Here is a 12570-nt window from a genome sequence, read left to right on the forward strand (position 1 = left end):
TTCACTTCGCACAGTGAATTGAAGAGTTAGAACAGAAAGCTTCTCTTTCAGAGAAACGCATTTGAGTTTCCTGTGAATGCTTGTAAGTAGCTTAAGGCACTTTCAAAGGAAAGTGATTTTCTCTGACACTACAGCATTTAGAATGTGAGCGAACACTCCATTCACTTCGCACAGTGAATTGAAGTAGGAACACACTGCTTCTCTTTCAGAGAAACAGATGTGAGTTTCTTGTGAATGCTTGTAAGTAGCTTAAGGAAGTTTTAAAAGAGAGTGATTTTCTCTAAAAGGAGAGCATTTAGAAAGTGAAGCAACACTCCATTCACTTCGCACAGTGAATTGAAGTGTTGGAACAGACTGCTTCACTTTCAGAAAAATGCATGTGAGTTTCTTGTAAATGCGTGTAAGTAGCGTAAGGCACTTTCAAAGGAAAGTGATTTTCTCTGAAAGGACAGCATTTAGAAAGTTAAGCAACACTCCATTCACTTCGCACAGTGAATTAGAGTGTTGGAAAAAACTGCTTCTCTTGAAGGGAAACGCATGTGAATTTCTGTCAAATGCTTGCAAGTAGCTTAAGGCACTTTCAAAGGAAAGTGATTTTCTCTGAAAGGACATCATTTAGAAAGTGAAGCAACACTCCATTCACTTCGCACAGTGAATTGAAGTGTTGGAACAGACTGCTTCTCTTTCAGAGAAAAAGATGTGAGTTTCATGTGAATGCTTGTAAGTAGCTTAAGGCAGTTGCAAAAGAGAGTGATTTTCTCTAAAAGGAGAGAATTTAGAAAGTGAAGCAACACTCCATTCACTTCGCACAGTGAATTGAAGTGTTGGAACAGACTGCTTCTCTTTCAGAAAAATGCATGTGAGTTTCTTGTGAATGCTTGTAAGTAGCTTAAGGCACTTTCAAAGGAAAGTGATTTTCTCTGAAAGGACATCATTTAGAAAGTGAAGCAACACTTCACTCACTACGCACAGTGAATTGAAGTGTTGGAACAGACTGCTTCTCTTGAAGAGAAACGCATGTGAATTTCTGTTGAATGCTTGTAAGTAGCTTAAGGCACTTTCAAAGGAAAGTGATTTTTTCTGAAGGACAGCATTTAGAAAGTGAAACAACACTCCATTCACTTCGCACAGTGAATTGAAGTGTTGGAACAGACTGCTTCTCTTTCAGAGAAACAGATGTGAGTTTCTTGTGAATGCTTGTAAGTAGCTTAAGGCACTTTCAAAGGAAAGTGATTTTCTCTGATAGGACAGCATGTAGAAAGTGAAGCAACACTTCATTCACTTCGCACAGAGAATTGAAGTGTTGGAAGAGACTGCTTCTCTTTCAGAGAAACACATGTGAATTTCTGTTGAATGCTTGTATGTAGCTTAAGGCACTTTCAAAGGAAAGTGATTATCTCTGAAAGGACAGCATTTAAAAAGTGAAGCAACACTCCATTCACTTCGCACAGTGAATTGAAGTGTTGGAACAGACTGCTTCTCTTTCAGAGAAACACATGTGAATTTCTGTCAAATGCTTGTAAGTAGCTTAGGGCACTTTCAAAGGAAAGTGATTTTCTCTGAAAGGACAGCATTTAGAAAGTGAAGCAACACTCCATTCACTTCGCACAGTGAATTGAAGTGTTGGAACAGACTGCTTCTCTTTCAGAAAAAAAGATGTGAGTTTCTTGTGAATGCTTGTAAGTAGCTTAAGGCAGTTTCAAAAGAGAGTGATTTTTTCTTAAAGGAGAGCATTTAGAAAGTGAAGCAACACTCCATTAACTTCGCACAGTGAATTGAAGTGTTGGAACAGACTGCTTCACTTTCAGAGAAACAGATGTGAGTTTCTTATGAATGCTTGTAAGTAGCTTAAGGCACTTTCAAAGGAAAGTGATTTTCTCTGAAAGGACAGCATTTAGAAAGTGAAGCAACACTCCATTCACTTCGCACAGTGAATTGATGTGTTGGAACAGACTGCTTCTCTTACAGAGAAATGCATATGAGTTTTTTGTGAATGCTTTTATGTATCTTAAGGCACTTTCAAAATAAAGTGATTTTCTCTGAAATGACTGCATTTAGAAAGTGAAGCAACACTCCATTCACTTTGCACAGTGAATTGAAGTGTTGGAACAGACTAAGTCTCTTTCAGAAAAATGCATGTGAGTTTCTTGTGAATGCTTGTAAGTAGCTTAAGGCAGTTTCAAAGGAAAGTGATTTTCTCTGAAAGGACAGCATTTAGAAAGTGAAGCAACACTCCATTCACTTCGCACAGTGTATTGAAGTGTTGGAACAGACTGCTTCTCTTTCAGAGAAACAGATGTGAGTTTCTCGTGAATGCTTGTTTGTATCTTAAGGCAGTTTCAAAAGAGAGTGATTTTCCCTAAAAGGAGAGCATTTTTAAAGTGAAGCTACACTCCATTCACTTCGCACAGTGAATTGAAGTGTTGGAACAGACTGCTTCTCTTTCAGAGAAACAGATGTGAGTTTCTTGTGAATGCTTGTAAGTTGCTTAAGGCAGTTCCAAAAGAGTGATTTTCTCTAAAAGGAGAGCATATAGAAAGTGAAGCAACACTCCATTCACTTCGCACAGTGAATTGAATTGTTGGAACAGACTACTTCCCTTTGAGAAAAATGCATGTGAGTTTCTTGTGAATGCTTGTAAGTAGCTTAAGGCACTTTCAAATGAAAGTGATTTTCTCAGAAATGACAGCATTTAGAAAGTGAAGCAACACTCCATTCACTTCGCACAGTGAATTGAAGTGTTGGAACAGACTGCTTCTATTTCAGAGAAACGCATTTGAATTTCTGGTGAATGCTTGTAAGTAGCTTAAGGCACTTTCAAAGGAAAGTGATTTTCTCTGAAAGGACAGCATTTAGAAAGTGAAGCAACACTCCATTCACTTCGCACAGTGAATTGAAGAGTTAGAACAGAAAGCTTCTCTTTCAGAGAAACGCATTTGAGTTTCCTGTGAATGCTTGTAAGTAGCTTAAGGCACTTTCAAAGGAAAGTGATTTTCTCTGACACTACAGCATTTAGAATGTGAGCGAACACTCCATTCACTTCGCACAGTGAATTGAAGTAGGAACACACTGCTTCTCTTTCAGAGAAACAGATGTGAGTTTCTTGTGAATGCTTGTAAGTAGCTTAAGGAAGTTTTAAAAGAGAGTGATTTTCTCTAAAAGGAGAGCATTTAGAAAGTGAAGCAACACTCCATTCACTTCGCACAGTGAATTGAAGTGTTGGAACAGACTGCTTCACTTTCAGAAAAATGCATGTGAGTTTCTTGTAAATGCGTGTAAGTAGCGTAAGGCACTTTCAAAGGAAAGTGATTTTCTCTGAAAGGACAGCATTTAGAAAGTTAAGCAACACTCCATTCACTTCGCACAGTGAATTAGAGTGTTGGAAAAAACTGCTTCTCTTGAAGGGAAACGCATGTGAATTTCTGTCAAATGCTTGCAAGTAGCTTAAGGCACTTTCAAAGGAAAGTGATTTTCTCTGAAAGGACAGCATTTAGAAAGTGAAGCAACACTCCAATCACTTCGCACAGTGTATTGAAGTGTTGGAACAGACTGCTTCTCTTTCAGAGAAACAGATGTGAGTTTCTCGTGAATGCTTGTTTGTATCTTAAGGCAGTTTCAAAAGAGAGTGATTTTCTCTAAAAGGAGAGCATTTTTAAAGTGAAGCTACACTCCATTCACTTCGCACAGTGAATTGCAGTGTTGGAACAGACTGCTTCTCTTTCAGAGAAACAGATGTGAGTTTCTTGTGAATGCTTGTAAGTTGCTTAAGGCAGTTCCAAAAGAGTGATTTTCTCTAAAAGGAGAGCATATAGAAAGTGAAGCAACACTCCATTCACTTCGCACAGTGAATTGAAATGTTGGAACAGACTACTTCCCTTTGAGAAAAATGCATGTGAGTTTCTTGTGAATGCTTGTAAGTAGCTTAAGGCACTTTCAAATGAAAGTGATTTTCTCAGAAATGACAGCATTTAGAAAGTGAAGCAACACTCCATTCACTTCGCACAGTGAATTGAAGTGTTGGAACAGACTGCTTCTATTTCAGAGAAACGCATTTGAATTTCTGGTGAATGCTTGTAAGTAGCTTAAGGCACTTTCAAAGGAAAGTGATTTTCTCTGAAAGGACAGCATTTAGAAAGTGAAGCAACACTCCATTCACTTCGCACAGTGAATTGAAGAGTTAGAACAGAAAGCTTCTCTTTCAGAGAAACGCATTTGAGTTTCCTGTGAATGCTTGTAAGTAGCTTAAGGCACTTTCAAAGGAAAGTGATTTTCTCTGACACTACAGCATTTAGAATGTGAGCGAACACTCCATTCACTTCGCACAGTGAATTGAAGTAGGAACACACTGCTTCTCTTTCAGAGAAACAGATGTGAGTTTCTTGTGAATGCTTGTAAGTAGCTTAAGGAAGTTTTAAAAGAGAGTGATTTTCTCTAAAAGGAGAGCATTTAGAAAGTGAAGCAACACTCCATTCACTTCGCACAGTGAATTGAAGTGTTGGAACAGACTGCTTCACTTTCAGAAAAATGCATGTGAGTTTCTTGTAAATGCGTGTAAGTAGCGTAAGGCACTTTCAAAGGAAAGTGATTTTCTCTGAAAGGACATCATTTAGAAAGTGAAGCAACACTCCATTCACTTCGCACAGTGAATTGAAGTGTTGGAACAGACTGCTTCTCTTTCAGAGAAAAAGATGTGAGTTTCATGTGAATGCTTGTAAGTAGCTTAAGGCAGTTGCAAAAGAGAGTGATTTTCTCTAAAAGGAGAGAATTTAGAAAGTGAAGCAACACTCCATTCACTTCGCACAGTGAATTGAAGTGTTGGAACAGACTGCTTCTCTTTCAGAAAAATGCATGTGAGTTTCTTGTGAATGCTTGTAAGTAGCTTAAGGCACTTTCAAAGGAAAGTGATTTTCTCTGAAAGGACATCATTTAGAAAGTGAAGCAACACTTCACTCACTACGCACAGTGAATTGAAGTGTTGGAACAGACTGCTTCTCTTGAAGAGAAACGCATGTGAATTTCTGTTGAATGCTTGTAAGTAGCTTAAGGCACTTTCAAAGGAAAGTGATTTTTTCTGAAGGACAGCATTTAGAAAGTGAAACAACACTCCATTCACTTCGCACAGTGAATTGAAGTGTTGGAACAGACTGCTTCTCTTTCAGAGAAATGCATGTGAGTTTCTTGTGAATGCTTGTAAGTAGCTTAAGGCACTTTAAAAGGAAAGTGATTTTCACTGACAGGACATAGTTTAGAAAGTTAAGCAACACTCCATTCACTTCGCACAGTGAATTGAAGTGTTGGAACAGACTGCTTCTCTTTCAGAGAAACAGATGTGAGTTTCTTGTGAATGCTTGTAAGTAGCTTAAGGCAGTTTTAAAAGAGAGTGTTTTTCTCTTAAAGGAGAGCATTTAGAAAGTGAAGCAACACTCCATTTGCTTCGCACAGTGAACTGATGTGTTGGAACAGACTGCTTCTCTTTCAGAGAAACAGATGTGAGTCTCTTATGAATGCTTGTAAGTAGCTTAAGGCATTTTCAAAGGAAAGTGATTTTCTCTGAAAGGACAGCATGTAGAAAGTGAAGCAAGACTCCATTCACTTCACACAGTGAATTGATGTGTTGGAACAGACTGCTTCTCTTTCAGAGAAATGCATGTGAGTTTTTTGTGAATGCTTGTATGTATCTTAAAGCACTTTCAAAAAAGTGATTTTCTCTGAAAGGACTGCATTTAGAAAGTGAAGCAACACTCCATTCACTTTGCACAGTGAATTGAAGTGTTGGAACAGACTGCTTCTCTTTCAGAGAAACAGATGTGAGTTTCTTGTGAATGCTTGTAAGTTGCTTAAGGCAGTTTCAAACGAGAGTGATTTTCTCTAAAAGGAGAGCATATAGAAAGTGAAGCAACACTCCATTCACTTCGCACAGTGAATTGAACTGTGGAACAGACTGCTTCCCTATCAGAGAAACTCATGAGAGTTGCTGCTGAATGCTTGAAGTAGATTAAGGCAGTTTCAAAGGAAAGTGATTTTCTCTCAAAGTAAAGCATTTAAAAAGGAAAGCAACACTCCTTTCACTTCGCACTGTGAATTGAAGTGTTGGAACAGACGGCTTCTCTTTCAGAGAAACGCATGTGAGTTTCTTCTATATGCTTGTAAGTAGCTTAAGGCGCTTTCAAAGAAAAGTGATTTTCTCTGGAAGTACAGCATTTAGAAAGTGAAGCAACACTTCAATAACTTTGCACAGTGAATTGAAGTGTTGGAACAGACTGCTTCTCTTTCAGATAAATGCATGTGAGTTTCTTTTGAATGCTTGTAATTAGAGTAAGGCAATTTAAAAGGAAAGCGATTTTCTCTGAAATTACAGCATTTAGAAAGTGAAGCAATACTCTATTCACTTCGCACTTTGAACTGAAGTGTTGGAACAGACTGCTTCTCTTTCAGAGAAACTCATGTGAGTTGCTGGTGAATGCTTGTAAGTAGCTTAAGGCACTTTCAAAGGAAAGTGATTATCTCTGTAACTACAGCATTTAGAAAGTGAAGCAACACTCCATTCACTTTGCACAGTGAATTGAAGTGTTGGAACAGACTGCTTGTCTTCAGAGAAATGCATTTGAGTTTTTTGAATGCTTGTAATTAGATTAAGGCACTTTAAAATGAAAGCGATTTTCTCTGAAAGTACAGCATTTAGAAAGTGAAGCAACACACCATTCACTTCGCACAGTGAATTGAAGTGTTGGAAAAGACTGCCTCTCTTTCAGAGAAATTCATGTGAGTTGCTGGTGAATGCATGTAAGTAGCTTAAGGCAGTTTCAAAGGAAAGGGATTTTCTCTGAAAGGACAGCATTTAGAAAGTAAAGCAACACTCCATTCACTTCACACAGTGAATTGAAGTGTTGGAACAGACGGCTTTTCTTCAGAGATATGCATGTGAGTTTCTTTTGAATGCTTGTAAGTAGCTTAAGACACTTTCAAAAGAAAGTTGTTTTCTCTGGAAGTACAGCATTTAGAAAGTGAAACAACACTCCATTCTCTTCGCACAGTGAATTGAAGTGCTCGAACAGACTGCTTCTCTTTCAGAGAAATGCATGTGAGTTGCTAGTGAATGCTTGTAAGTAGCTTAAGGCAGTTTCAAAAGAAAGTGATTATCTCTGTAACTACAGCATTTAGAAAGTGAAGCAACACTCCATTCACTAGGCACAGTGAATTGAAGTGTTGGAACAGACTGCTTCACTTTCAGAGAAATGCATGTGAGTTGCTGGTGAATGCGTGGAAGTAGCTTTAGGCACTTTATAAGGACAGTGATTTTCTCTGTAACTACAGCATTTAAAAAGTGAAGCAACAGTCCATTCACTTCGCACAGTGAATTGAAGTGTTGGAACAGACTGCTTCTCTTTTAGAGAAATGCATGTGAGTGCTTGTAAGTAGCTTAAAGCAGTTTCAAATGAAAGTGATTATCTCTCTAGCTACAGCATTTAGAAAGTGAAATAACACTCCATTCACTTCGCACAATGAATTGAAGTGTTGGAACAGTCTGCTTCTCTTTCAGAGAAACTCATGGAGTTTCTTGTGAATGCTTGTAATTAGCTTGAGGCACTTTCAAAGAAAAGTGCTTTTCTCTGAAAGTACAGCATTTAGAAAGTGAAGAAACACTCCATTCACTTCGCACAGTCAATTGAAGTGTTGGAACAGACTTCTTCTCTTTCAGAGAAATGCATGTAAGTTTCTTGTGAATGCTTTTAAGTAGCTTAAGGCACTTTCAAAGGAAATTGATTTTCTCTGTAACTACAGCATTTAGAAAGTGAACTGACATGCCATTCACTTAACACAGTAAATTGAAGTGTTGGAAGAGACTGCTTCTCTTTCAGAGAAATGCATGTGATTTGCTGGTGAATGCTTGTAAGTAGCTTAATGCAGTTTCAAAGGAAAGTGATTTTCTCTGAAAGTACAGCATTTAGAAAGTGAAGCAACACTCCATTCACTCTGCACAGTGAATTGAAGTGTTGAGACAGACTGTTTCTCTTTTAAAGAAATGCATGTGAGTGCTTATAAGTAGCTTAATGCAGTTTCAAAAGAAAGTGATTATCTCTCTAGCTACAGCATTTAGTAAGTGAAGCAGCACTCCATTCACTTCGCACAGTAAATTGAAATGTTGGAACAGACTGCTTCTATTTCAGAGAAATGCATGTGATTTGCTGGTGAATGCTTGTAAGCAGCTTAAGTCACTTGCAAAAGAAAGTGATTTTCTCTGAAAGTACAGCATTTAAAAAGTGAATCAACACTCCATTCACTTCGCACAGTGAACTGAAGTTTTGGAACAGACTGCTTCTCATTCAGACAAATGCCTGTGAGTTTCTTGGAATGCTTGCAAGTAGCTTAAGGCACTTTCAAAGGAAAGTGATTTTCTCTGTAACTACAGCATTTAGAAAGTGAAGCAACACTCCATTCACTTCGCACAGTGAATTGAAGTGTTGGGACAGACTACTTCTCTTTCAGAGAAATGAATGTGAGTTGCTGGTAAATGCTTCTAAGTAGCTTAAGGCAGTTTAAAAGGAACGTGCTTTTCTCTGAAAGTACAGCATTCAGAAAGTGAAGAAACACTCCATTCACTTCGCACAGTCAATTGAAGTGTTGGAACAGACTTCTTCTCTTTCAGAGAAATGCATGTAAGTTTCTTGTGAATGCTTTTAAGTAGCTTAAGGCACTTTCAAAGGAAATTGATTTTCTCTGTAACTACAGCATTTAGAAAGTGAAGTGACATGCCATTCACTTAACACAGTAAATTGAAGTGTTGGAAGAGACTGCTTCTCTTTCAGAGAAATGCATGTGATTTACTGGTGAATGCTTGTAAGTAGCTGAATGCAGTTTCAAAGGAAAGTGATTTTCTCTGAAAGTACAGCATTTAGAAAGTGAAGCAACACTCCATTCACTTCGCACAGTGAATTGAAGTGTTGAGACAGACTGTTTCTCTTTTAAAGAAATGCATGTGAGTGCTTATAAGTAGCTTAATGCAGTTTCAAAAGAAAGTGATTATCTCTCTAGCTACAGCATTTAGTAAGTGAAGCAGCACTCCATTCACTTCGCACAGTAAATTGAAATGTTGGAACAGACTGCTTCTATTTCAGAGAAATGCATGTGATTTGCTGGTGAATGCTTGTAAGCAGCTTAAGGCACTTTCAAAAGAAAGTGATTTTCTCTGAAAGTACAGCATTTAAAAAGTGAATCAACACTCCATTCACTTCGCACAGTGAACTGAAGTGTTGGAATAGACTGCTTCTCATTCAGACAAATGCCTGTGAGTTTCTTGGAATGCTTGCAAGTAGCTTAAGGCACTTTCAAAGGACAGTGATTTTCTCTGTAACTACAGCATTTAGAAAGTGAAGCAACACTCCATTCACTTCGCAGAGTGAATTGAAATGTTGGAAAAGACTGCTTCTCTTTCAGAGAAACTCATGTGAGTTGCAGGTGAATGCTTGTAAATAGCTTAAGGTAGGATCTAAAGAAAGTGATTATCTCTCTAACTACAGCATTTAGAAAGTGAAGCAACACTCCATTCACTTCGCACAGTGAATTGAAGTGTTGGGACAGACTGCTTCTCTTTCAGAGAAATGAATGTGAGTTGCTGGTAAATGCTTCTAAGTAGCTTAAGGCAGTTTAAAAGGAACGTGATTTTCTCTGAAAGTACAGCATTTAGAAAGTGAAGCAACACTCCATTCACTTCGAACAGTGAATTGAAGTGTTGAGACAGACTGTTTCTCTTTTAGAGAAATGCAAGTGAGTACTTGCAAGTAGCTTAAAGCAGTTTCAAAAGAAAGTGATTATCTCTCTAGCTATAGCATTTAGAAAGTGAAATAACACTTCATTCACTTCGTACAGTGAATTGAAGTGTTGGAACAGACTGCTTCTCGTTAAGAGAAATGCATGGAAGTTTTTTGTGATTGCCTATATGTAGCTTAAGGCAGTTTCAAAAGAAAGTGATTATTTTTTAACTACATCATTTAGAAAGTGAAGCAACACTCCATTCACAAGGCACAGTGAATTGAAGTGTTGGAACAGACTGCTTCTCTTTCAGAGAAATGCATGTGAGTTGCTGGTGAATGCTTGGAAGTAGCTTAAGGCTCTTTAAAAGGACAGTGATTTTCTCTGTAACTACAGCATTTAGAAAATGAAGCAAGACTCCATTCACTTCGAACAGTGAATTGAAGTGTTGAGACAGACTGTTTCTCTTTTAGAGAAATGCAAGTGAGTACTTGCAAGTAGCTTAAAGCAGTTTCAAAAGAAAGTGATTATCTCTCTAGCTATAGCATTTAGAAAGTGAAATAACACTTCATTCACTTCGCACAGTGAATTGAAGTGTTGGAACAGACTGCTTCTCTTTCAGAGAAATTCATGGAGTTTCTTGTGAATGCTTGTAATTAGCTTCAGTCACTTTCAAAGAAAAGTGCTTTTCTCTGAAAGTACAGCATTTAGAAAGTGAAGAAACACTCCATTCACTTCGCACAGTGAATTGAAGTGTTAGGACAGATTGCTTCTCTTTCAGAGAAATGCATGTGAGTGCTTGTAAGTAGCTTAAGGCAGTTTCAAAAGAAAATGATTATCTCTCTAGCTACAGCATTTAGAAAGTGAAATAACACACCATTCACTTCGCACAGTGAATTGAAGTGTTGGAACAGACTGCTTCTCTTTCAGAGTAACTCATGTGAGTTTCTGGTGAATGCTTGTAATTAGCTTAAGGCACTTTCAAAGGAAAGTGATTTTCTCTGAAAGTACAGCATTTAGAAAGTGAAGCATCACTCCATTTTCTTCGTACAATGAATTGAATTGTTGGAACAGACTGCTTCTCTTTCAGAGAAACTCATGTGAGATGCTGGTGAATACTTTTAAGTAGCTTAAGGCACTTTCCAAGGACAGGGATATTCTCTGTAACTACAGCATTTAGAAAGTGAAGCAACACTCCATTCACTTCGCACAGTGAATTGAAGTGTTGGAACAGACTGCTTCTCTTTCAGAGTAACTCATGTGAGTTTCTGGTGAATGCTTGTAATTAGCTTAAGGCACTTTCAAAGGAAAGTGATTTTCTCTCAAAATACAACATTTAGAAAGTGAAGCAACACTCCATTCACTTCGGACAGTGAATTGAAGTGTTGGAACAGACTGCTTCTCTTTCAGAGAAATGCATGTGAGTTGCTGGTGAGTGCTTGTAAGTAGCTTAAGGCAGTTTCAAAACAAAGTGTTTATCTCTTTAACTACAGCATTTAGAAAGTGAAGTAACACTCCATTAACTTCGCACAGTGAATTGAAGTTTTGGAACAGAGTGCTTCTCTTTCAGAAAAACGCATGTAATTAGCTGGTGAATGCTTGGAAGTAGTTTAAGGCAGTTTCAAAAGAAAGTGAATATCTCTGTAACTACAGCATTTAGAAAGTGAAGCAGCACTCCATTCACTTCACACAGTAAATTGAAGTGTTGGAACTGACTGCTTCTCTTTCAGAAAAATGCATGTGAGTTGCGGGTGAATGCTTCTAAGTAGCTTAAGGCAGTTTAAAAGGAAAGTGATTTTCTCTGAAAGGACAGCATTTAGAAAAGAAGCAACACTCCATTCTCTTCGGACAGTGAATTGAAGTGTTGGAACAGACTGCTTCTCTTTCACAGAAATGCATGTGAGTTGCTGGTGAATGTTTGTAAGTAGCTTAAGGCACTTTAACAGGAAAGTGATTTTCTATGAAGGTACAGCATTTAGAAAGTGAAGCAATACTCCATTCACTTCGCACAGTGAATTGAAGTGCTGGAACAGACTGCTTCTCTTTCAGAGAATCTCATGTGAGTTGCTGATGAATGCTTGGAAGTAGCTTAAGGCACTTTCAAAGGAAAGTGATTTTCTATGAAGGTACAGCATTTAGAAAGTGAAGCAATACTCCATTCACTTCGCACAGTGAATTGAAGTGTTGGAACAGACTGCTTCTCTTTCAGAGAAACGCATGTGAGTTTCTTTTAAATGCTTGGAAGTAGCTTAAGGCAGTTTCAAAAAAAGTGAAATTCTCTGTAACTATAGCATTTAGAAAGTGAAGCAACACTCCATTCACTTCGGACAGTGAATTGAACTGTTGGAAAAGATTGCTTCTCTTTCAGAGAAATGCATGTGAGTTGCTGGTGAATGCTTGTAAGCAGCTTAAGGCACTTTCAAAAGAATGTGATTTTCACGGAAAGTAGAGCATTTAGAAAGTGAAGCAACACTCCAATCACTTTAGCCAGTGAATTGTAGTGTGGGAATAAACTGCTTCTCTTTGAGAGAAATGCATGTTAGTTTCTTGAGAATGCTTTTAATTAGCTTAAGGCACATTCACAGGAAAGTGATTTTCTATGACAGTACACCATTTAGAAAGCAAAGCAACACTCCATTCACTTCGCACAGTGAATTGAAGTGTTGGAACAGACTGCTTCTCTTTCAGAGAAATGCATGTGTGTTTCTTGTGAATGCTTGTAAGTAGCTTAAGGGATGTTCAATGGAAAGTGATTTTCTCTGTAACTACAGCATTTAGAAAGTGAAGTAACACTACATTCACTACGCAGAGTAAAATGAA

Source organism: Myodes glareolus, chromosome 14 (assembly GCF_982192425.1).
Source record: "Myodes glareolus chromosome 14, mMyoGla1.1, whole genome shotgun sequence".
Taxonomy (NCBI): domain Eukaryota; kingdom Metazoa; phylum Chordata; class Mammalia; order Rodentia; family Cricetidae; genus Myodes; species Myodes glareolus.